Source organism: Semicossyphus pulcher, unplaced genomic scaffold (assembly GCF_022749685.1).
Source record: "Semicossyphus pulcher isolate SPU_LCO1_2020_fin unplaced genomic scaffold, fSemPul1.0.p SCAF_20, whole genome shotgun sequence".
Lineage (NCBI taxonomy): Eukaryota > Metazoa > Chordata > Actinopteri > Labriformes > Labridae > Semicossyphus > Semicossyphus pulcher.
Window position 1 is genome coordinate 4,994,201 of NW_027211694.1, and position 22,550 is coordinate 5,016,750.

General features: G+C 44.0%; 1 protein-coding gene across 3 annotated transcripts in view; it reads right to left on the reverse strand.

Annotated features, from left to right (window-relative positions):
* syt1a (synaptotagmin Ia) overlaps window positions 1–7,300 on the reverse strand; it is a 178,489-nt gene extending 171,189 nt beyond the window's left edge. For 2 of the 3 annotated variants that reach the window (XM_069670820.1, XM_069670818.1), the window contains exon 1: window positions 7,255–7,300. The gene's annotated coding sequence lies outside the window, so the exon portion shown is untranslated. The remainder of the gene's footprint in view (window positions 1–7,254) is intronic. The other variant, XM_069670821.1, reaches the window with a different exon arrangement.
* Window positions 7,301–22,550: the final 15,250 nt, after the last annotated feature.

The following is a 22,550-nucleotide window of genomic DNA, read 5'->3' on the forward strand; positions in this document are numbered from 1 at the left end:
GGTGCTATTATTCCAGCAATTGACTCTGACTGTGCCGGTTGGCAGATCTCTCAAGTGAAAACATTCCTCTGGTTGTGATAATATGTAGCTGCAAAAAAGAAAAGAAAAAGGGGACCACCTCAAGAAGGAGAAGAGACGGCGATGCGTGTGACGTAATGAGAGCAGGTTATGAAGATAACTAGACGGCGGAGCACGTGTCATCTACAGTACAGCGCTAATGGGTGAGGAAGAGCACGGGGGAGGCGGCTGGCATGACAACCTACAGCAGGCAGGGGAGACTTGGTTGCCATGGCGACAAACAAGGATGTTTGCATCAGAGGCGAATCTCAGCGGTCGGCAGCGGAGGGCACACATGCAGCTCGACTTAACAGCAATGGAGAACGGATGGTCGGGGCTAAGGCAGGAGAATAAAGGCGGCGGGGTGAAAGGTGGAGGAATGCCTTCTGCTTGTCACTCAGCGTTCCCTCGCAACACTGTAAGAGGTTCAACAGCTAATGACATGTCTTGCCTTGCTGTAATACACTGAAGATTCGAATCATCTTCACAGTAGGGTCACTTCACAATATTAAGACTCATGCATTGTAGTCCGTTTAATCCAGCCATGGTGCATCTAATGAGCAAGCGGTGACCTTGATTGGGAGCAAAACAATCCAGCAATGTGACTCGCTTGCTGCTCTCTTCAGTCCAATATGCACTCAGCTGACAGGGAGATGGAAAATAAAAGAGGCAATAACTTCACTATATGTGACAAGTGCTCGTGATTTCCAGCACATGTTGAGAATTATTGCGATACACTTTAAATCCACCAAGGTCGTTGGTGTCGCGGACGGGGCGGTGCAGGGTGACACTGATTTTAATTGCTTTTTTTTCTACCCCGTCATGCCACTGTATCTTGCACACACTGTTGGTTGTCGTGTCGCTTTATGACTCACGAATCCTCCAAGGGCGCGCAGAAAGAAGCGAGGGCGCTGTAGCAGAGCCGGGAGGGGACGAACTTGGGAGATAGTTTTTGTCTTGTTTCCCGTCGTCGCGGTGACATGTTTGGGGGAGAAAAGCGAAAAAGCTGTAAAACACAATGAGCTTTGTCCGCCTGAGATAACGCTCAGAGCTGTGACTGTGTCATTTACGCTCAAATTGATGCGTCCGCCTTCCTGATGCTCTGTCCAGATGACTTAATTTCCCCCCAAAATATAGCAGCTGTTTTACACTTACAAACTCATGAATGGGAAATGAAGAACAGGCAGTAGTAATTTGGATTCCGGGCTCGTCTCCACGCTGACACTTACACTGTCAATACAGAGTGGCTAAATCAACAGGGGACCGGAGTGGAGCACCTCTAATCTAATCATTTCAGACAAAAAGAAGCGAACAATGTGAGCCAAATAGACAATTACACAAAGAACAGCAGTTGGTGAGGTTATTACTGACATTACCCTGGAGGTAAGGTGGCACTTCCTCCTCTATTTTAGCATCATCATGTCAAGCAGGTGCATTATAGGATGCCCCCATGTAAGGCCCAATTGGCACAGACGAGAAAGCGCATCAGGCATGAAACACACACTGAACGTAAGGTGAAATGCACCTGATATAAGTGCTCCTGGATGTGCACTAGCATTGCAGGTAAGCACAGAAGGAGGATTGCCTTTAAAGTGTTTTTTAACGCCTTATTACATTCATGAAACATCCAAAATGTCCTCCCGGGTGCCTTTTAATGCCGCGTGCCCTTCAGTAATAATTAATCTACTCTTTCATTAGGAAAAAGGGATGTTACACCCACTATGTACAGAGGAGGCTGGGGGCTCGTGAGGACAGACACGGAGCACACGGGGGCAGGTCTCGTGTCCCTCAGCGGTCCCACACACCCAGATGGTATTAATCTCTAATAACTTCCACACAAAGCACCTCCAGGCAGCGGCGGGAGAAATGCCGCGGGTAGATGATGCGTTTTACCAGCGCTAAGTATGAATCAGGATATTAAAAAATTGTAGGAGGGCAAAAGCAATTTCCCCCTGAAGGGATTTTAAAATTACAGCTCTCAGACTGAAGGTAAGTTTAGACATAGAGTCATTTTCTTGTCCTTACCTTTCACAATAAAACACCTTTCCTCCACCGACTGCGCTCTATGTGTACATCTGTTTTGAAAGTCTATGTGTCATGACAAAAGCATGAAATAAAGCTCCTTTAAATGCACATAAAGAGAGGGGTCCTGTACTATCCATTATTTCCTTGTGAGGATAATCCTGAATGAATTAAGTGTTGCATTATTTCATTCTGACTGCTGACGCCATTCATTTATTGTATTTCACTCAGCTGACTGTTGAATCTGCAAACCGAGGCCGACACATCCAACGCCGACTTTTTCACTTGCTTCATTAGACATTGTCCAGGCTGTGTTGCTGATCCTTCCCGACTCGCTGCGACTTAACGCCAATTGTTTTGACCGCCGCTGCCGCTGACAAATATGAATTTAAATGCATGCGCGTACGGCTGGAAGAATGGGCTTTTGTCGCAAACCCAATATTGCTGCGGTTGTTTGGCACGAATGAAAACACTGTCATAAGCGCTGTTCTTTTGTGAGCAGAGGTCCCACTCACGCTGTATTGAATCCAGCAGCTTCACACCGTGTGATGCTACACCGTGTGAAGAAGCTGCAGGATGGAGTGTGATGCGTTTCGCTGACGTCTTTGGTGCCGTGTGATGTTTGTGTTCTTCTGCTTCTATATTAAAGTTTGTCCTTTCAGTTCTGCGTCAGTTAAACGTCTTATCTTTCTAAGAATATGCGTCTCTATAAAGCTCTGTCAATAGATTGAGTATGTGTGTATTTGTTAGAGCGCGTGTGTGGATTGATCATGTAATCTGAGTCTTATCTCCGTGGGTCTGCGAGAGATCAAGCAGTCCTGAGTTCCGCACACCCTGTCAAACACTGAGCTGTAAATCAGGACTTAGGCCGAGCTGATTAGCGTCTCATTGTCGGGCATTTAAAACAAAGCTGATACTAGTTAGCTACGCAGTTAAAAGCTATTAGAGCGACCTCTTCCAATTAGTGCCTTATTATTGTACACAAGATGGAATGTAGGGGGAACTTTGGAAAACGTCAGAAGCAAAGGGTGGCGGTGATGTCAGATTAAAGTGATAATGAGGCTTAAGCATTCTATTTTTTCCGACCGGTTGACTGTTAGCTAATTGTCACTTTATCATAAAGATGCTAATCTTGTCTGGGTTTGTCTCTAGTAAAACATTACTGCCAAAAAAACTCTGACTAACTTTGTTGTGGAGAAGTTATGAAGATTTTACCCAAAAACGTTCAGTCCTGGTTTAGGATGAAAATAATATTCATTGTCAGGAGAATCTGATTATTGGGGCACTGGTTTAGCTCAACGGTTAAAACGCACGTCCCATATACAGACGCTACGCGGCGCCAAGGGTTCGACTCCCATCCTCGGCCCTTTGCGGCGCATCATCCCCACTCTCTTTTGCTCTTGTTTCTGACGCTATCGACTCTCCTCTCTCTAAAAATAAAGGCATAAATAAATTAATAAATTGGATCAATTACATTGCTAATTTACTGCAACTGAGTCACATCATTGACTCTGAGTGGGAAACAGTCACAGCGATCTCGTTTGTTTTGAGTCATCGTTAAACAACGTCCCTTGATGGTAAAGACGGCGTTCAAAGAGATTTACATGCAAGCTTAAGGAGAGATTTATTGGCTGATAGAAATAAGTCCATCTGATGGCACGGTTGATTTGCACAACAGCATTGTGGAAAATGGTCTCACTTTATGACGCCACGCTGTCTCTGATAGAAGAAGTACATTGAAGGGATGATGCATGTAATACAGAGTGGATAAGATGATGATTATAGGGAGTAATTGGACACAGAAAACAGTCCTAGTGAGAAGAGCAGGAAAACTGGTCCTGAGGCATCTCTACCCACATGAGTCAGTGTCAGTGCTGACAGTGTCACTGATCTGAGCACAGGCCTCCTCACATGTGCCCACTACCAAATGGCCACACAAGGTCAAATCATAAGAGCGATGCTATTTATATCCTCCATTTTGTATGGCAATACAGAGCAGAAACAAACACCGCTCCTGCTGAGTCAGTGACACTTCCCTTTACCTCGCTTCCCTCCATCTTCTAATAAACTGATCATAAGAGAGGCTTCGGCCAAATTCAAATAATCCTGGCAGATGCTCTTTTATCCCGTCAGCCTTTGGCTTTTTGAAAAGTTCACTCAAGATAACGCGGCCCCGACAAAAGGTTAGAGCGGCTCGGACATCAGGCTCGGGACTCTGGGCCGGTACTTCTCATTAATAGCTCCTTAACAAGCCCGATAAAACATGACGACACCTCCGGCAACAGCTGAGCGGAGGCTTGATTAGTTTGGGGGGTCAACATGTGCCGCTGCTCTCTGGAGCTCGGTGTAAATAAGACGGGAAGATGATGCAGCGAGATTCACAGCTCAGAAAGAAGATTTTTTTTCTATACAGATCAATGTCGATATTTATCACAATATATAATGTGATCTGTCAGTGTTCGGACAACCAGATGCTTTTTAACATTATTTGGGCTGTGTTCTTCTCTTAAAGGGAAGATAATTAAGAGAGGCACAAACACACAATAAAGCAGTTTCACATCATAATTCTGTGTCCTGGGAATTCTTTCAGTGTTAAAGTAAAAATCTCAAAGATTTCCATGTCAATAAATGTCTGTTTAGTGTCTATATATCGCTGAATGAGGTAACACGATGATGATCGAGCCTATGGCCCACTGATGAAAGCCTTTGCATTTGCAGTATTACAGACTGGGTGTCTGTGGCGCCCAGTTAGTGACACGTTTTCCATCAGCCAGCAGTGGTTGGTCTGCCAGAGAGGGTAGGCGGAGCTAAGCGGCTGCTAATCTACTATGGCTGAACAAACAAAGAAAAGATGGATGACTACAGATACAACTTCAACAATAAGTGACAATCCAAAGAAAAAGAAACAAACTCGACGCTCAGATGAAGCAAACAGTCTGAAAAGGAAAGCGACCGTCAGCCAGGAAAATCAAGAGTTACGACCGGAGCCAACCGTGGACGTCACACATGCAGCACTGTGTCTGGATATCTGGGGAGTGTGCTCCCGCAGTTACCGTTTATCAAGTTATCGAGTCCTTGGCTGTGATTGGTTGGACAACGAAACTGAGATCTTTGAGATTACCACTTTAACGTGCATAAGGTTTAACTGTAGCTGAGTTAATCACAGAGCTCACTTGCTTTTCTATTTTAACGAACCTGGTCATTCAAACCAGTAAAAACACTAAATAAAGGAGTTTCAGGTTAACAATCAGTGTCTCTCAAATGCTCTTAAGTAGACAGCCTGTGTGGTGAGGGGGCTGCTTGCTGAGCTACAACTAAATCCATATAACATAAATGTTTTGCACATTTTTTGTCATCGAATATGTCAATTTTGGAGGATAACGGCAGTTCACTTTCACCACAGAGAAGTTGTAAAGAAGAGAAGTTGTAGTTGAAGTTGTAAGAGAAGAAGAAGTCTGTACTCAGGTGCGTACTTTACACTCAAGCAAAAAAATCTGACTAACTTGCTGTTGATGCTTCTTCTGCTTTACATTTGATCCAAACATATGAAGTAAAAATGTCTTATGTCTTACTTTATCATCATTAAACTTAAATTCTATCTAAGATTCAGAGCCCCAGCAGCTCCTCGTTAGCTTCTCCTGTTGCATCACCCAGCCTTAGTCCCAGGTGAAGCTAACAGTCAGTCAGGCTTCTTCCAAACACAACAAATGTGAAGAATACCCTCTGGGTGTTTCAAACAGCTATTCCACACCAGTCCACGCTGCATCCATCAGTGCAGACACAGCCTCAGCCTGTCTGATTCAGTTAGTGCTTATGAAATGGAGCATCTGCAGAAGCTCCCAGCGAGTATGTAAACATAAGCTCTGCCTGGGGAAATGAGCTGAGGGGTCATTTAGATTTAGGGTGGGGGAAGCATGCAGCGCTGCCTCGCTCTCACTCTCTCCGTCACCTGGTAACAGTTTGACACATGGGAGCTTCCTGGCTAATGTATTTGAAGCGCTAGGCTAAACAGCAACACCTGAGCAAGCCCTCCTCTCCTCCCTCCTCCTCCTTTTCTTTCTCTCCCGTTGCACTGGCTGCTCCTGCCTCCTGAGATATTAGGTAATCCGGGAGCAGGCGAGAGGTGATAGGCCGCCCGTCTTTTTAACGATGCCCTTATTTGTCAGCCAAGCCGCGCTACTATCACTATGGATATGCTTGACATGTTTGCCGAGAGCCGGGAGCAATTCTGTGCATGTGCGCTGTGCAGTGGCCATTTGGCGCTCTATCAGTTAACCTGTGGGAAGTGATAAGCCTCCTTTAGAGCAAGGAGGAGGGTTCCTTCCAATCACAGTAATAGCAGAGATATTCGGCAACATATGGAGCTCAAGTGGCTTTTCATTTGCATCTAATCACTCGCTGTAAACCACGAGCAGGAATTCTTTATCACCTGTGAGTTTGTGGAATAGATTATCAGCACACGAGGTTCAGTCAGGAACAAAAGCATGCAGGAGAAAAGTCACACACAGACAGAGAGGGATGTCTTGTTCCCTTTTCAAATAGAATTACAGCTCATTTCCGAATCAATAGCATGCCTCTTTCCTCCCTGCCGAAGATAAACCCATCACAATTGAAGGATGGAGGAGAGCGGGGAGAAAAGACAGGGCACCGGAGCCACAGCCGGCCCGCGTTTTATCTGATGGAGAGAGGTGAACAAACGGAGGGATTAGCTTCCATGGGATGAAAGCAGCTGCTCGTCTTCCGTCTCCATTCCCCCTCCCCTCCCTCTCTCTTTCTCCCTCTCTCTCTCCATCCATCCGCCCACACATCCACACCGTGGTCTCCCCTCGCAACCAGAGACATGCTCTATATGTTGTAGTCGCTACTGCCATCGTCAGCTGCGCTCCACCCTGTACCTAAAGCTGTTTCACAGAAAGAAGCAAACGAGAAAACCCTCACGGCGCACGAAAACGGGCGGCAAAACTGGTGCCACAAAGCAGGGATGGGAGTTGTAACAAAGTGTACTTGCCCTGTTGCTCCCTCAAAGCACCCACCCTTCCTGATTATGTCGCCTAGACACCAAAACATCAACACGCATCCATCAGGCCACGAAAAACACACCCACAAAAGCAACAAGAGACACCCCGTTTTTTTGTAACTTCGGGGGTTGCCCAAAGAGGAAACGTGCGCTCTTACCTGGCAACACCTTCAGCTCCAAATCTGCTCGCCCTGACGAGGAGGCACGCTCATCTGGAGTGGGAGAAGGGAGTCTTAGAGAGAGAGAGAGAGAGAGTGTGTGAGTGTGAGGCTAGGAGAGAGAGAGAGGTGGAGCCTGGTTTGGAGGAGAGAGGGAGGGCTGGATGATGACTCTGTCTGCCGTCTATATAGCCAGTCTGGTGGGAGCAGTGTGGATGGCGCTAGATCATCTCCTGTTCAAACACACGCGGCAGCTGCACCTCGTGAATAGCAGAGAGAAAGAAACCCGGGGGCTGGTGACGAGAGGAGGAGGAGGAGGAGGAGGTGTGAAAGACACAGGAGAGACTCAGGGCTGTTTAAGCCACCATCGTCACGCAGCAGTTCCAAGGAATCCCTCCAGTAAGAGGAGCACTGCATCACTGAGTCCTTGGCTGTGATTGGTTGCACAGTGAGGAGACGCCAAGGATGGCGGGCAACGCCGTGTAACCTGAGATGACCCTTTCTCCACATATTAACACGCCCTGTCTGTGTCTGTCAGCCCCTCGGGACGCCCGTCACCTTCAAGGACACTGCAAATAAAAATCCACTCCCCTCGGATCCTGGGATTCTTGGGAGCATGACCGTGTGTGTGCGCGTGTGTGTTATCGTAGTAAACTACGACCTAGCCCTTGCACATGAGCAAATACAAACACACGCGTGCACACACACAACATCCTGCATGAACTTGTCCGTGAAGGGAAGATGATTTCCCCAGAGGAGGGCTGAGCCTGTCAATAGAAAAACCACACAAACACCTGCAAGGACAATCTTTCATTAGAGTGATTGAATATGTTCTCACGCTGACCTCACAACCAACACAGAGGTCACAGAGTGAGTGTAGACAATCCCCAGAAGTGTGAAGTAAAAGCAAGTTCTCGAACATCTTATTCAAACTGTATTTAAACCCTAGCGATGGTGCTTGAGCTGCACATATGGCAGTTTCCCGCAGGATCTTTGGAGGCTGTGGTGGGTGGACATATGACCGTCTAAGGGCGTCCAAGGACAAACGTCCCCTAAGAGGGAATATTGTAAAGGGATGAATTAAGAGGCTAGATCGCTGAAGAACTGTTTGCTCTTATAAAGAACTTTGTGCTTTAATGTATAATTGAATCATCAACAAACATGGCAACCAAGACGGGGAACTGTTCAGACTTGCAGAAACGTCTAAACACAAAATCGGGTCGATTTATTTGAGCAGTCAAAGATAGGAAGCAAAAGTGGTCAGACTTCGGTAACGGTATCTAACCTTACCTGAAATTATCCACTGAACCAAACACATTTTTTTTATCCTTATCAAAGTTCAAAAGCAAAGATGTAACATTGCCGCAACACTAATAGATTAGATTAGATCTCACATTAGAGGTCAGTCATCTTATTTTGACTGACATTAATCTAGCGTTTGCAATGAAAAACTACGGCATGATTGTGATTGGTTAATTCCGAGGTCTGCTATTTCTCGATAACAGACCGTTGCTATGAGAAACAGACCGTTGCTAGGGATGCGGCTATAATCACAGAATCCGGAGGACTAACTGTAATCATATCAATCTGAAAGAAGTTTAGAGAAGAATCAAAAACAATGGAGAGAAAGCAATAGAGGTTGATTGGTTCAGCTCAGCGGTTAAATCGGCGACCATATACAGAGGCTAAAGTCCTCGATGGGCGGCCTCGGGTTCAATTCCCACACTCGGCCCTTTGCCGCGTGTCATCCCCCACTCTCTCTTCTCCTGTTTCCGACACTATCCTCTCTGTTAATAAAGGCATAAAAGGCCCATAAATTATCTTAAAAAAAAAACATGAACATGGCACATGAAGTAGACATTAAACAGAACACAGTACGGGATACGGCGGTGTTTGAAGACGGTGAATAGAAAAGAAAATGTCAACAGACTCTGACAGTGACGAGACAGAAAACCTCAATCAGGTGCTGCACTGATTCCTGTGGTCAGGTTCAACTTGTCTTACTTCATAATACTGTAAATAGGGAGCTAAAATTTGCTAATCATCTGCGAATGGTTGGTAGCTTTGCTTCGCTTAAGAGCAAAAATAACAAAAGAAACCAACTGGGTGCCTCGTAAAATTTACTACAATACTACAATACTCACTTGTCATTCGGTGGACAAAAAAAGTTCATTTTGAACCCTGGTTAAATTCATTAAACATGGGGGGGTGGGGTGACTGACAATGGCGCACAACACAGTGATAGAAATCCTTTATGTTGTTATGAGATAAAATAAGACGTGTAAAAGATTCATCACGGCGCTGTGGTGGGACAAATCAGACCTGGGTGGGCTGCCACTGTCTACATAATTAAGAGGAAGCACTAAAGAGGTCGATTTATGTAAATATTATGTTAATTATAATTGTATTCTTTATAATTGATAAACTTTCACTTCATTAAGTTTTAATAAAATTGTCGTTATCCCTCAATCTTACATACAGACTTTGAATCTAAAGGAGGAAATTAACCAGCTGAGACGTGCCAGCGGAGCGGTCACGTGACACACGACTTATGAATATGCACGGTGCCTGATGATGCCATTTTTAGCTGCCTCAGGTAGCAGACCAGGGATTCTATTGGCTGCAGGAGAGCTCTGAATAAAAGCAGTGCCCAGCTGCACTCAAAGGTCAGACAGGAACCGGCAGGATGCGGATGAATGGAGAGCTCTGTCCTGTGTTTTCCCATGCCTGCGTGATGTTGCACAGGAGCAGCTACAGGGGGCTGTAAGCGCATTATATTTTGTAATCACCGGAGTCAAATGATTTACACACGACTCAGAATGCACTTCAATTAAGCTTTCATTAAGCATGCTGAGGATTAGGAACCTTTGTCCTGGTGAGTGGTGGGTTTGTCGTTGCTTTATGCAAGTCCAATTGAGTCTGCATGTTCTCCTTGTGTATATTTTTACCCACTGTCTGAGGGGGTTAGGGTTTAACAGCAGCGACCCTTAATTGCCTGTAGGTGTGAACAAGAGTATGAAACACAGTCTGTCCATATTGTACGTGCAGCCATGTGATTGGCGTCTCATCCAGGATAACTCCGCCCCTCAACATGATAGTAACCAGGTAAAGTTATTAGATGTCAAATCGAAAATCAATCCCAACAAAAGCTGCACGATCTGTTCCTTTTCTGCGCTGCTGTTTTATGCAACAAGTCTTCTCAAGTCTCCTTCACAAGCCAAGAAAAGACCCAGAGTCTGACTGGTGAGTCACACACTGTAGCCCCCTGTGGTGACCTCTCTTTATCCAAAGACTTAAAGGTCATCCTGCTCTTCTGCACGGCTTTCTTTCTTATAACAAAAATCCAATAATCAACGGTACATTTATAGTATGAACACATTTTCAGTCACAATGTGAGGACACTGTGGACCATCAGAGAGCTCTTCAATGATAATTGGGGAAAGAATGTTATTGCTAATAATTTAGCTAATAATAATTAGTAAGTGTAAGTTGTTATTGCCTTAAAGCACTCAGAAAAAATGCATTTTAACATCTTTAATGCTATGACAGATGGGCAGCCTACATTTCTGATGAAGATCATGTTATATGAGGCAAAGCTCAATAACAGTTATTTAATAGAGCTCATGGTAAGAAAAAAGGTACGTCCATAGACGGATTACCGCATGGGCAAAGTGGGCGTGTGCCCAGGGTCCCAGAGCCAATAGGGGCCCTTGGCCTTCAGAGTTGTTGTTTTTTTTTTTGGTACAATTTAAAAATAAAATGTGGTTTTGAAAATGTAGTATGATAATAAAATCATTTTAATGTTTTAGAAATTGTTAAATTAAATCAGTAATGTGTGATGACACAAAGACGTAAGTAGCTACGCTGGGGATACAGCGCGTTTTCAAAATGGAGAAGCGGGCACTCAGTGGATCACCTAAACGAAAACAATGGAAAGAAAAAGAAGTCAAAGATGCCGCTTTGGTGCAGCAAATTCCATCCATCTCAACATTTTTCACCAGAAAAGTGAGGCAAGATGATGGTACTCATAGCAGCGGTGCCAGGAAGACTTTATCTGGCGCTTCCTGTCACAAACTGCGAGGGAGAACGGTCATTTTCTGAAATGGCCTGGATAAAAAATGAACTTCGGACAAAAATGACCCAGAGACGCCTTAACAGTTTGTCAATCACGGCCATAGAGGCCGAACTGGTCCGAGAGTTGGACTTTGATGACCTTATCAAGGACTTTTCCTCGAAGGCGGCCAGGAAAATGTGTTGTTACGTGCGTAATGGGAAGACCGCCTTTGCGCGCACACTGTTTGTGTGTGTAGGCAGGGGCCCGTAGCGAGTTTGTGTCCAGGGCCCGTGGTCGTGATAATCTGTCCAACATCTTTGAGGCTGTATTAACTGATCATTTATTTCTTTCTAATTTGTTATCATCAGGGAGAAAACAACTTCTAGAACATCACAAAGGTCTTCTAGGCAAGAAAGTAATTGCCCATGTTTCATGACATGAAATTACCAGGTTGCTTAACAGCTGCTAGAAGGAGAGTTAAAAAGTTTTGTTTTCATTAAAACTTTTTAAGAAAGTTAAATCTTCATCTTTACTTCATCAGCGATAGGGTGTATTGATGAAGTAACGCTTACTTTTTTGCAGAGCCATATATTAGCTCTGTATATCTGTCTACGCTAATTAAAAATCCCGCCAAAGTAAAACCTCTTGTCCTTGTGTGTCCCCGGCCGGGGCTGCTGCCACGGGTTGTACAGTAATTACCAGCCATAATGGCGGTTTGTCTCAATATAAAAGAGCTCATTGGTTCTGGAGGGGCTCCACTGGCACACTGACACTGTCAACAGCAGGAACACCAGCTGCATCCTCCCTGCTCCCGTTCAGAAATAGCTTGGCCCCAGTCATATCAATGGCCCCGTCCCAGGCAGCAGCCCCTCAACAGGCCGGCAGCAGGCCCGGCTCCGCAAGCCTGGCTCCGAGCCCCCCCACCTCAGTCCTGGAGGACAGAGGGGGTTCTGAGGCCCGGAAACAAACGGGGCAGCAAACATCTCCGACCCCTCGCTGTATAAGCAGTGTCCTCTGTCACAGAGCCGCTCGTCTAACGGGCTCAGAACAAAATCAAAGTGACAATATTAATCATGTGATGGGGAAAATAATTAGAGGGGCAATAAAGGACTGAGAGTCCCTTCCCCCACAACATACTGCAGATAGCTGATCACCGCTTGGCTCAGTGAGTCATGAAAGGGTGGCGGTTTGGTTTTTAATGTGGCCATCAGCAGCCAATTACATCACAGACACCTGAGATCTGGACGCAGGTGCCAATCAGTTAAATCCATCTCACTCACTGTCACTTCGACAACAATAACAACTGAGTATCTTAAAAACCACACAGTCATGCTTTTTCCTGCAGAGAGAAATTTGATTAAAATTAAGTAAAGATGCAAGATATTATCGGCATGTTATTGGTATCTGTATCATTTTTCTGCCGATAATTTTCGCCAATAAAACAACACTTTAATTATTACTATTAAAGACTAAAAAGTCACAGAAACTCGAGCCAATGAAGAGAAGCTAAACAACGTTCACAACTCTTAACTAGCTAAAAGTTAGCTCACATTCTCATCATTTTACCGGACATCAAACATGCCGAAAATACACTTGCGGCCGAAGCGGACGCTAACAGAGTGTAACATAAAAATCATGGACGCACACATGATAAAAACAGTCCGTCGGCGATCACTGATGTCTACATAATAGGTGCAGTAAACAAGTCCGGGCATATCTCCCTCACTGCCGTGTTTCGGGGGGATGCTGCATTCAGGTGCGCTCAGAAACGTGAGTGATCAGACACGTGACCTTTTGTACAACGCTGAAGGGTTTTTGGCCACAACAATAAGAGTAGGTATATCAATGATATCAATTCCACTACAGGAGGGATGGTCTCTGCAACTAGGTGGAAAAAAACGTGTCAAATATATCGGTATTGAAATCGGCAATCCGCAAAAAGGGTTGGAAAATATCAGCATATCTGATATCGGCAAAAAATCCAATATGGTGCATCCTTAGAATTAAGTATAAAGATTTGCAATTCAGATCCTCTCCAAATGTGTAAGATAAACTTAAAGACGACATCTTTAACAGCAAAATACATCGATTTCTGTCAAAGAAGGTAACAAAGACTTTTACGGCCTTTACTGTTAGCATACTGATCATGCTAATTGTTGTGCATAGTCAACCCCAAAAGGCCCATTCTGAGCTAAGCAAAACCCTAACTTCAAACACCAATCAAAGGCTGCATAATGAGCATTCTGAAGCACTCCAGCTAATAAACAATGCACTCAAAAACATCACAAGACCCCCTTCCTAATTATTTAGTCAAACAAACCAATCAGACTGCTCTTATCAGGGTGTTGAAGCGGAAAAACTCCCGTCGTCAGTGTCTCCCAGTCGATGCTACTCTCTCATTAGGAAATGTCACAGGGCCATTGATTGTTTTCATGCTTCTGATACGGGCGGTTGCTTATAAGCAGTATTCTTCAGAGGCATTAGTCATCCACACCTGGCTGTGTGGAACAAAACCCCACTCTGGTCAAATCCGCCCTCTGCCAGTTTGTGATTCATAGAGAGAGAGAGAGAGAGGCCTGCCCTGCCCTGACTGTCGGCACACACGGAGCCCCGGGAAGCCTGGTGTTTCTCTCTCTTGTTTACAGATCAACAGCGTCTCTGGGAGAAGCTGGGCGACAGCCTGTGACAGACTGATGGATGATGTGACACTCATGCGCCTCTGTGTCATCCCTGTATCCCCCTTCCCCTTTCTCCCCTCACACACTCACGCTCGCCGCCTGAGGTGAGGATGAAGAGTGTGTGTGGTTATGCATGTAGATAAGGGTGGAGATTAAACAACCTAGATACAACAATGTGATGAAATTTACGTCGATAACAATGATGATGTTTGAACATGTATCACCTATATGGATAGATAGCAGCATCATAAAGGGGAAATAAATGTAAAAACAGCCATCACTTTTTGGATCTTGGTAGTTTCTCACACACTGTCATTTGATCTGATGAAGCGTTTTGCAGATAATTTGGCACCCGGTAGAAACCTCATAAGGAAAGAAGACTGAAGGAACCCTAACGTAACAACTGAGTTACAGTTGAAAGCGGCAGATCGGTTCCTAGCACCTTTCCTGCCAAAGGAAGAACGTTGGAGATACACGGTTTTACTAACATAAAACTAGGGCTGTGATGGTAACTGCATGACCGCAATACCGCGGTCATGTGACGCCAACCGCGGGGTGGACCAAGTGACCTTTACCACCGCTTTTTTATTTTCAAATATAGACCCAGTTACATGTCCAGCGTCTCTGGCACATTAAAATCTAAACTCACTATCTACACGTCTTAGGACCTCATCTTTCCATACAGAACGATGCATTATGAACAACAAACTGGTTTTAAAAATCACAGTAATCAAAGCACCGCTGTTTCGACCCTCTGCGCATCTAATCGGCGCAGACGAGCCTGTGTGCAGTCTAGTGACATGCTAGTTTAGCCGCTACAACAACAACTAGCCCAACACCACGGATGTCATTACAACAAATAAGGATACAGACTAAGAAGTGATAATAAACTCATGTTTCCATCGCTCATGCTGTGTTCACTCATATCGATGATGTTTTACCGTCTGGGTGATGTGCTGTAGTGAATAAAACAAAACATACTCCAGCAGCGGGCTGGGGCGGCGGTTAACGGCCAAACCACAGGGGGGCGTAAGTGTTTCACCATGGTTAGAAAAATTCTGTACAGTCACAGCTAGGGCTGAGCGATAAGTCTATTTTCGTATCTCGATAACGATATTTATCACGATATAGCAAGCAAGTCCATATAAAATACCCACACGGTAAAGCCTATTTTTGGATAATCCTGAGTGAACTAAACACTTAAATATAGTAAGTAGAAAGTACAGAGTTTCCCTTTTCACTTGAGCTGAGTCCTGTGTCCTGTTCTGCACATTAATGTCCATGTTAATAAACAGCGCCTCCCTCTATGGTCCGCTCCAGGTTCACTCCCACGTGCAAGGATTATAGAACGTAAAGCGTTGTCAAAATGACGTAAAAATTGGCGTTCAACCGCTGGTTTTGTGACATCACGATATAGACGATATAGAAAAACACATGATAGACATTTTCATATTTCATTACATTTCAATATATATTGTCACATTGCCCAGCCCTAGTCACAGCCATACATTAAATTAATTAATTAAATTTGGCTTCAGGGAGAAACTTCTTGAACGTAAACCATAATGGAATCTTAACCTAAAGCTAAGCTAACGTCTTAGCCGCAGCTCAGCTCACAGCCCCTCTCTGACATCCAGTGCATCACAGTGTGTGGAAGAAACACTGATTTCTTGACATGAAACCGCTTTGTTCAGTGTTAACAAGTTTCATGTACAGGGTCTGTTTGTTTAGACCAGGGGACCTAACCTAAAAACTGCTAATTTAGTGAGCTGCAGCTAAACTCACTGCCCATTCTGACGTTCTATGTTTGCCGTGAAGTTTAACATCAAACTGCTTTATTTAATATTAAACCACCAGTTTTAATTATCTTCAATTAGAAATAATAAAACAGCCTTAAAATGATGATATAAGTTTAACTAATGAACCCTGTGTTTTCTTCAGGCTTCCGTTATTATCAGGTTAATACACAATCTGGCAGTGTTCAAAGAAACCCTGATAAAGTGGATCAAGGTTGAAGTTTTTCTATCTTTAAACCATGCATCTGTATGTGGAGAGAAGCCTGATGGGTAAGGTTGTGGGCGGCTGTCAACTCGCCTGATTGTTAACGGCCAGATGTCAAGGCCAGACTCGCCGCAGATGATGATGCTCAGGAGCGGGGAAGGCCAGATGAGACGGGTGACAAGCAGAGGTGACGGGACACGAGGGCGCCAAACGAATCTGCATAGAAATGAGGAAAGTCGACCGAAAAATTACACCTCTCGAGATGTCACCGCAAAAGGATGGAGGGATGCAGAGGAAGAGAAAAATACAGGCAACGGTCGGCAAACGGACACCGGCTGTCTGAGAGATCGCAGAGTGAAGTCATACTGTGGAGAGAATGTCACGCAGTCATAATAAGTCACATCAGCAGTCAGTGGGATGACTCACAGGGTCGAATCATCTGAACAATAATTTATAAGGAAATAAGGATGCTTGAGTAAAAAAAAGAAATATTTATGCTTAACGTTGCAGTCGATATTTAATTAGAATTTGGCTTTTGCGACTGAGTGATGTGGCTCAAACTGGACGTCTTTTTTGATAAGGCATTCTGGGTAATAGGCCTGTTGAAATTCAAATTAAGAGCTTAAACTCACCGAGACGTGCCTGCCAATTTCCCAGATCTCTAAAGCGAGTAAACAGCTCTAAGTAATGTTTTGTATGCAGTTGGATGGATTAATCTTCTTACATTGATTTTACCCACCCTGCCATCACTTAAACCCTCCAACCACATATTCACGGAAAAGGATGGCAATTAGAGGAGCACCGGGCTCACAGTCAATACTGAATGACAAGGATTTCTTATGTAACCATTTCAATCACACCTTCTGTGGTTCGCAATCACTGCAGCATCGCGGATCCATAACATTCTTCCACAACGCTGCATGATGTGGAACCTGCTACTTAGTGGAGTTATTGTCAAACTTTTGCATTTGTAGAAACACATTTAGGGGCCCTTTAATTTCCATAGTGCAGGAACACAAACGGATATGCAGAAGTGAATAATAAAAATGGTGGCAGAATGAGCAGGAAACAAACTGTACATGTCAGTAAGGTACGTTTCAACCACAGACTGTATAAAAAGATGGACGACTTGACAGCTCCTGAAAAGTGAAGCCAAAACCTCTCTATCGCCCCCTGCTGACTGGCTGAAGTATAGGTCATAAAGCCCGCCTCCTCTATGGTAACAGTCAAACTATAAAACCAAAATACACTTCAAATAAATGTTTCTCAAACATGGTTTCTGGCGTTATAGCTAGTTCTTATCGTGCTGATTTAGGTCCAAGTGTTCATTTTTCGGACAAGTTTATTTTTAATTAGTTATTTTTATGCTATAAAAAGGATGATTGACAGCTCTGTTGACAAATCCGGCTCCTGCAGCCGATCTGTTCCGGTAGAGGAGGATCGGTGAGAGGAGACGTAACTAAAACAATCACTACAGTCATTGAAGTTTACATATCTGTGAACGTCTGTTCAGCGTGCATTGCGCCCCTCCCTTTGAAAGTCACGGCCCAGCGAGAGACGCTGGAGTGAAATAATGTTTTTCAAGGAGATCGATCGCTGCAGGCAATAACTCAGAGCGGTACAGAGTCTGAAATACAAGAGTCTACATTTCAAACCTGATGATTTTGAGACATGACATCAGAGGCGGGTGTCCTAGATTGAGGAAGTGTAGTTTCGCAAGCTCCCAGGCCTCCGCCAAATGACACGTAGGTTTTCCGTAGGTTTTCCAGGGCCCATTGGACAAGCGGATAGCGTCCTCCAAAGGCACAGAGTGAAATAGCTTTTTTTCCCCTACCATAATGGCGTTAGCTCCCCATAAAAGCATGATAGGACTGAGGTTGAAAATCGGCGAACTGGCCCTTTAAGTGTGTGCTTTGTTAGCTCCAAATGACATCACCGGCACAAGATGGTAGCGCCCGTCACAGGGGGGTATTTTGGCTTCAATTTTGTACAATGAGAGCGGATGGAGACGTGTCGTCCATCTACTATATATACAGTCATTGGTTTCAACCAATTCAGCCAATCAGCTTGTGTCGTATGAGCTCGTAAGTTGCAAAGTGTGAGCTGGGCAAAATGACTCCAAAAACACAGAAGAATCAAAGTATGGATTTAAGCAGAATATCCAAACGTCTACTCTAAGTCAGGAAAACAAAATAATTATTTTATGGCTATTGAAGCACTTTTTTAATTTAAAAAAATCTTGTTTTTTGGATATTTTCTTCTTCAGTTGTTCAAACTCAGACAGGGCCCTACAGATGTGTTTGTTGAAAAATGGCTGCATGTTGGAAGCTGAAGATTCCCAGCCCGGTCTTTGATTGTGTAAAGCCATTTCAGTGATTACAGTTAGGAAATCGACAGGGGTTCTCTTTACTGTCTTCACCACCGCTCTCTTCCTCGCTTGTGAATGATTACTGTCAGAGGTCATCAGTTATTTCCCGCTAAATTAGGCTCTGCTTTTGAGCGCAGCCAGATGTGGCTTAGCAGCAGCCTCAGTGGATTTTGTTACCTTTTCTCTGCTATGCTACAGGTCAATGAGGCTACAGTTCTGCGCGGCTCCATTGACTTGCTAATCCACCTCTTCACAAGGCTCCCCTTCCCCTTTCATTGCTGTCTGAGTTGCATTGTTTCAAGCCACAATGGGGATTCTTATTGACGGACAAACAGAAAGGAAGCCTCAGAGGAGGTTTTTTAGAATTCTTTGTGACGACTTAATTAGCAATGGATGAAAATCAATAATCGTTACATCCAATCGCAGTAGAAAATGTATAAATCTAGTTCATATTCTTCATATTAAACTGACTAAGACAGCAGCTTTGGCACTAACTAATCCAAGAACCCTGAGGGGAAAAACGCTGTAATGTTTTCACCACCAGTGAGTCTGCTAATGGTTTCTATTGTTGTGGTGAAATTGAGTTCAGGAGATTAGCTTGAAGCCGAGACATGGTGAGGTAATTCTGTAAATACACGGAGCGCATCGCTGACTAAATGGGAAACGGTGATAACATCTAGTCTGTCACGTGAACACAGAGAGGAGCAGGTATCATCAGAGGAGGCTTTACTTTATGACGTACATTTAGAAAAGGAGGCGAATTTTTAGGCATTCAGAGGTAAGCGCCTACTTTGGCAGGTCAGGGCGACATGGGTAGATTCCTGGATCAATTAGCTACTGTATGTATATATTTTTAATCGCACTAGCATCCGAGGGTACTCGGTGTCAGCCAATATCAGGAAGTAATAAAAGGTATTGTAACAGCTCTAATAATTTCTTTAGTATTATTTATTATGTCTACTAAATAACGGTGCCTTCTAAGCCTGTTTTGGGCTGGGCATCTTTTTTAAGTAAAATCCAATCAATCAATGAACATTATATATGTTAGAGTGAGCTGAAACAGCCATTAGGACATGTCCTTCACCTCAGCAACCCTCATCCTCTCGGGGTCATCCAAGTAGAAGGTGAGCCTCTTCCTCTTATCAGTGCATCCAGACCTCGGAGCGGCCTTATCGCCCGACTCTGCCCCGGAGGTGTTTGAGGCAGAGTCCACACTGACACACGATAACACCTGTGATCGTATGATCATACATCGACCCGTCTGTCTGCTCGGCCATTTTCAGGTGCCTGATAAATGGGGCTAGCATGTTTGCCGGAGAGCACATCATCTTCTTCTTCTTATAGGAAGCAATATGGCCGCCTGACTGCCTCCCAGTGACAGGGCAGCCAGCTCCACATATAGTGCCTTAAAGGTAATACATAACCGGGCTGTTGGATTCATTGATAGGCTGCACTGTGGGGATGAGAAATGACCCTTGATACATGAGGTCTTTTCTCTGAGCACCCAAGGGCAACAGACCATGCACATACATGGAATCAATCGATTAGCATAGTGGGGATAACATGATTTAGGTGGTGGTTAAGGCTTTAAAGATCATGCTGTCTAAATGCCAGTATATTCACAGGAAACGGTGAGTCTACCTTTGTCACAAGGTACAGTTAATCTTAGGTGCAAATGTGAATTAAATGATAGAAAATATATCTAAATGTATCATAATGCACATGACCATCGCACCATCACCAGTCGCCTCTCAGCTATGGGAGTCTGCTACACTTCCTGTCTAAAGTGTAAGTAATGACATTATAGTCGCCTTTTAAAAACTGCAATTGGAATTTTCTGTGTTCTGTCACTGTATGAACCAACTGATGATCTATTAGTACAGAAAATAATCAGCAGATTGAATGACAATCTTGAAGATTTCCATGTACATAAATATCTGTTATATCACCGTCTGTCTCTCACCGAATGAGGAAACACAATGGTGATTGAGCCGATGGCCCGCTGATGAAAGCCTTTACATTTGCAGTATTACAGACTGATTGTCTGTTATGACTTTCATGGAAAAAGATCCCAAGCGGCGCCCAGTTAGTGACGCGTTTTCTATCAGCCAGCAGTGGTTGGTCTGCCAGAGAGGGTAGGTGGAGCTAAGCGGCTGCTTTTCCGCTCTCTGCAAGTGTTGCGAGTAAACAGTAATCTACTATGGCTGAACAAACAAAGAAAAGATGGATGACTACAGATACAACTTCAACAAGAAGTGAAAATCCAAAGAAAAAGAAACAAACTCGACGCTCAGATGAAGCAAACAGTCTGAAAGGAAAGCGACCGTCAGCCAGGAAAATCAAGAGTTACAACCGGAGCCAACCGTGGACGTCACACATGCAGCACTGTCCGGATATCTGGGAAGTGTGCTCCTGCAATTACTACTTATCGCCATAAGGTGCCGCCAAAGAGAACGAAACTGAGATCTTTGGGATTATAACTTTAGTTGACGAAAAAATAATGTGTCCTTAATGTGGGATACTGTCACTTTAAATTTTGTTATTGATTATAGAAAAGTTATTATAAAGTTTACAGTAAGTAAGGAGGTAAGCATGTTTATGGAAGTCAGTAAAGTCTTGATTATGTTGGTCCATACTTTTGTATATATTGTATATTCTATGCCTGAATTATTGGCTGAAAAACATTTTGTATTCAGAGGTTCCTCTTCCATTTACAGTGAGTGTCAAACTAAACCTTTATGGTCCTTTTTGCATTCTAAAAAAGGTCATAGAGTTATAACTGCATCCCATAATGAGCATGTATAATGCTAAAGTATTCTGCTAAAAAATAAATAATAGAAAGAACCGAGGAATCAGGTAAGGTCTGTTATAAGTGCAAAGTTGGCTTTGTCCTTTGTCCTTAGTTAGCTTCCACCAATCCAGTTTGAAACTGCTTTTTTCACCTTCCAACTCTAACATCTGCAACCGATTCTTAACCCTTCCTTTTTCTTCAAGTCAGTCAACTCATGAACATCCTCTACCTGCAACACATTCACAGCTCTGCTGCTTGCAACCAGTACTACAAACTCACTTAAACTCCAGGTCAAAGTCCTGCCATTCAAATCTAAGCATCTGTCTCCCCTACACCTAGCTGCCACCTCCTCAATCCCCTTGCTTAGCTTATAGGGTATATCTTGCACTAGACTCACTGCAGATGATCCATTCTCTGGCAAAGGATTAGCTATCCTCTGGACTGACTGATAGCTATAATACTTTATAGATTATACTGTAGTTTTTGCCCGATTTGAATCATATTCTTCTGTTGCATTCACTTTAATTCAGCAGATAAAAGCAGAATTTTGTTTACCCCCCGCTCCAAGGTTACCTCTTGATTTATTTTCTACCCAGCCGTCCTCTAGTCAATTAGCAGCATGTACACCTGACAGGTACCGAGCAGAAGCTGTTCCGAGCAAATTATCCTGTCACAAGGCTTTGCTGATATCACATTGTTTCAAGGCCAAATTATTAAACCTTCTCTCTGTTGCACCGCAGCCGCCGCTGCTTCACTCATGATTTACTATCATATCGTTTCCCTCCAGTGGGCCTATTCATAGTGCTGGTATCATGCTCATCATGTGTGTTGGAGAGAGGGTTATTTTTAGTCCGCCTGTCACGTGATGTCAGAGCAAGTGGAGTCTCACAGCTGTAGGCTACTGGTACAAACATGTTACAGATTCACAGCTCCCAGCCGGGAACAAATGAGCGGTATCCTGCGGATCTGTGGTCGCACGGAGAAACAGCACGTCTTCATACATTTCTACTACGCTCCGGCGATCTGAGATTTCCTACTGGCATCAACAGCTTTAAGTTAAAGTTAAAAAAGCACTCATATTGGCATGCCAGCTGTCTTTCTAGATGCCTAACTGTACCGCGTCTAATGGAAATAAAACGTTGTATTAGCTCTTTGCCTTCAAGCAGTTCAATCTAGCCGTTGACTGTATGTGGGAACAACCCACCCGCTTGATTGAGAGTCATTCAGAAACAATGACACAGAAAAAAAGACAATGTAATTAATAACTCTCAGAGGAGAGGGGGAATTTTCTGGTTCACTATGATTACCCCCTCTATAAATTATGAATTTAGCAGTTTGTATGCGGCTTGAAGTGGATCACTTGAAGGAGCTTGAATAATTTATTGACGCATTATACCGTTTAAG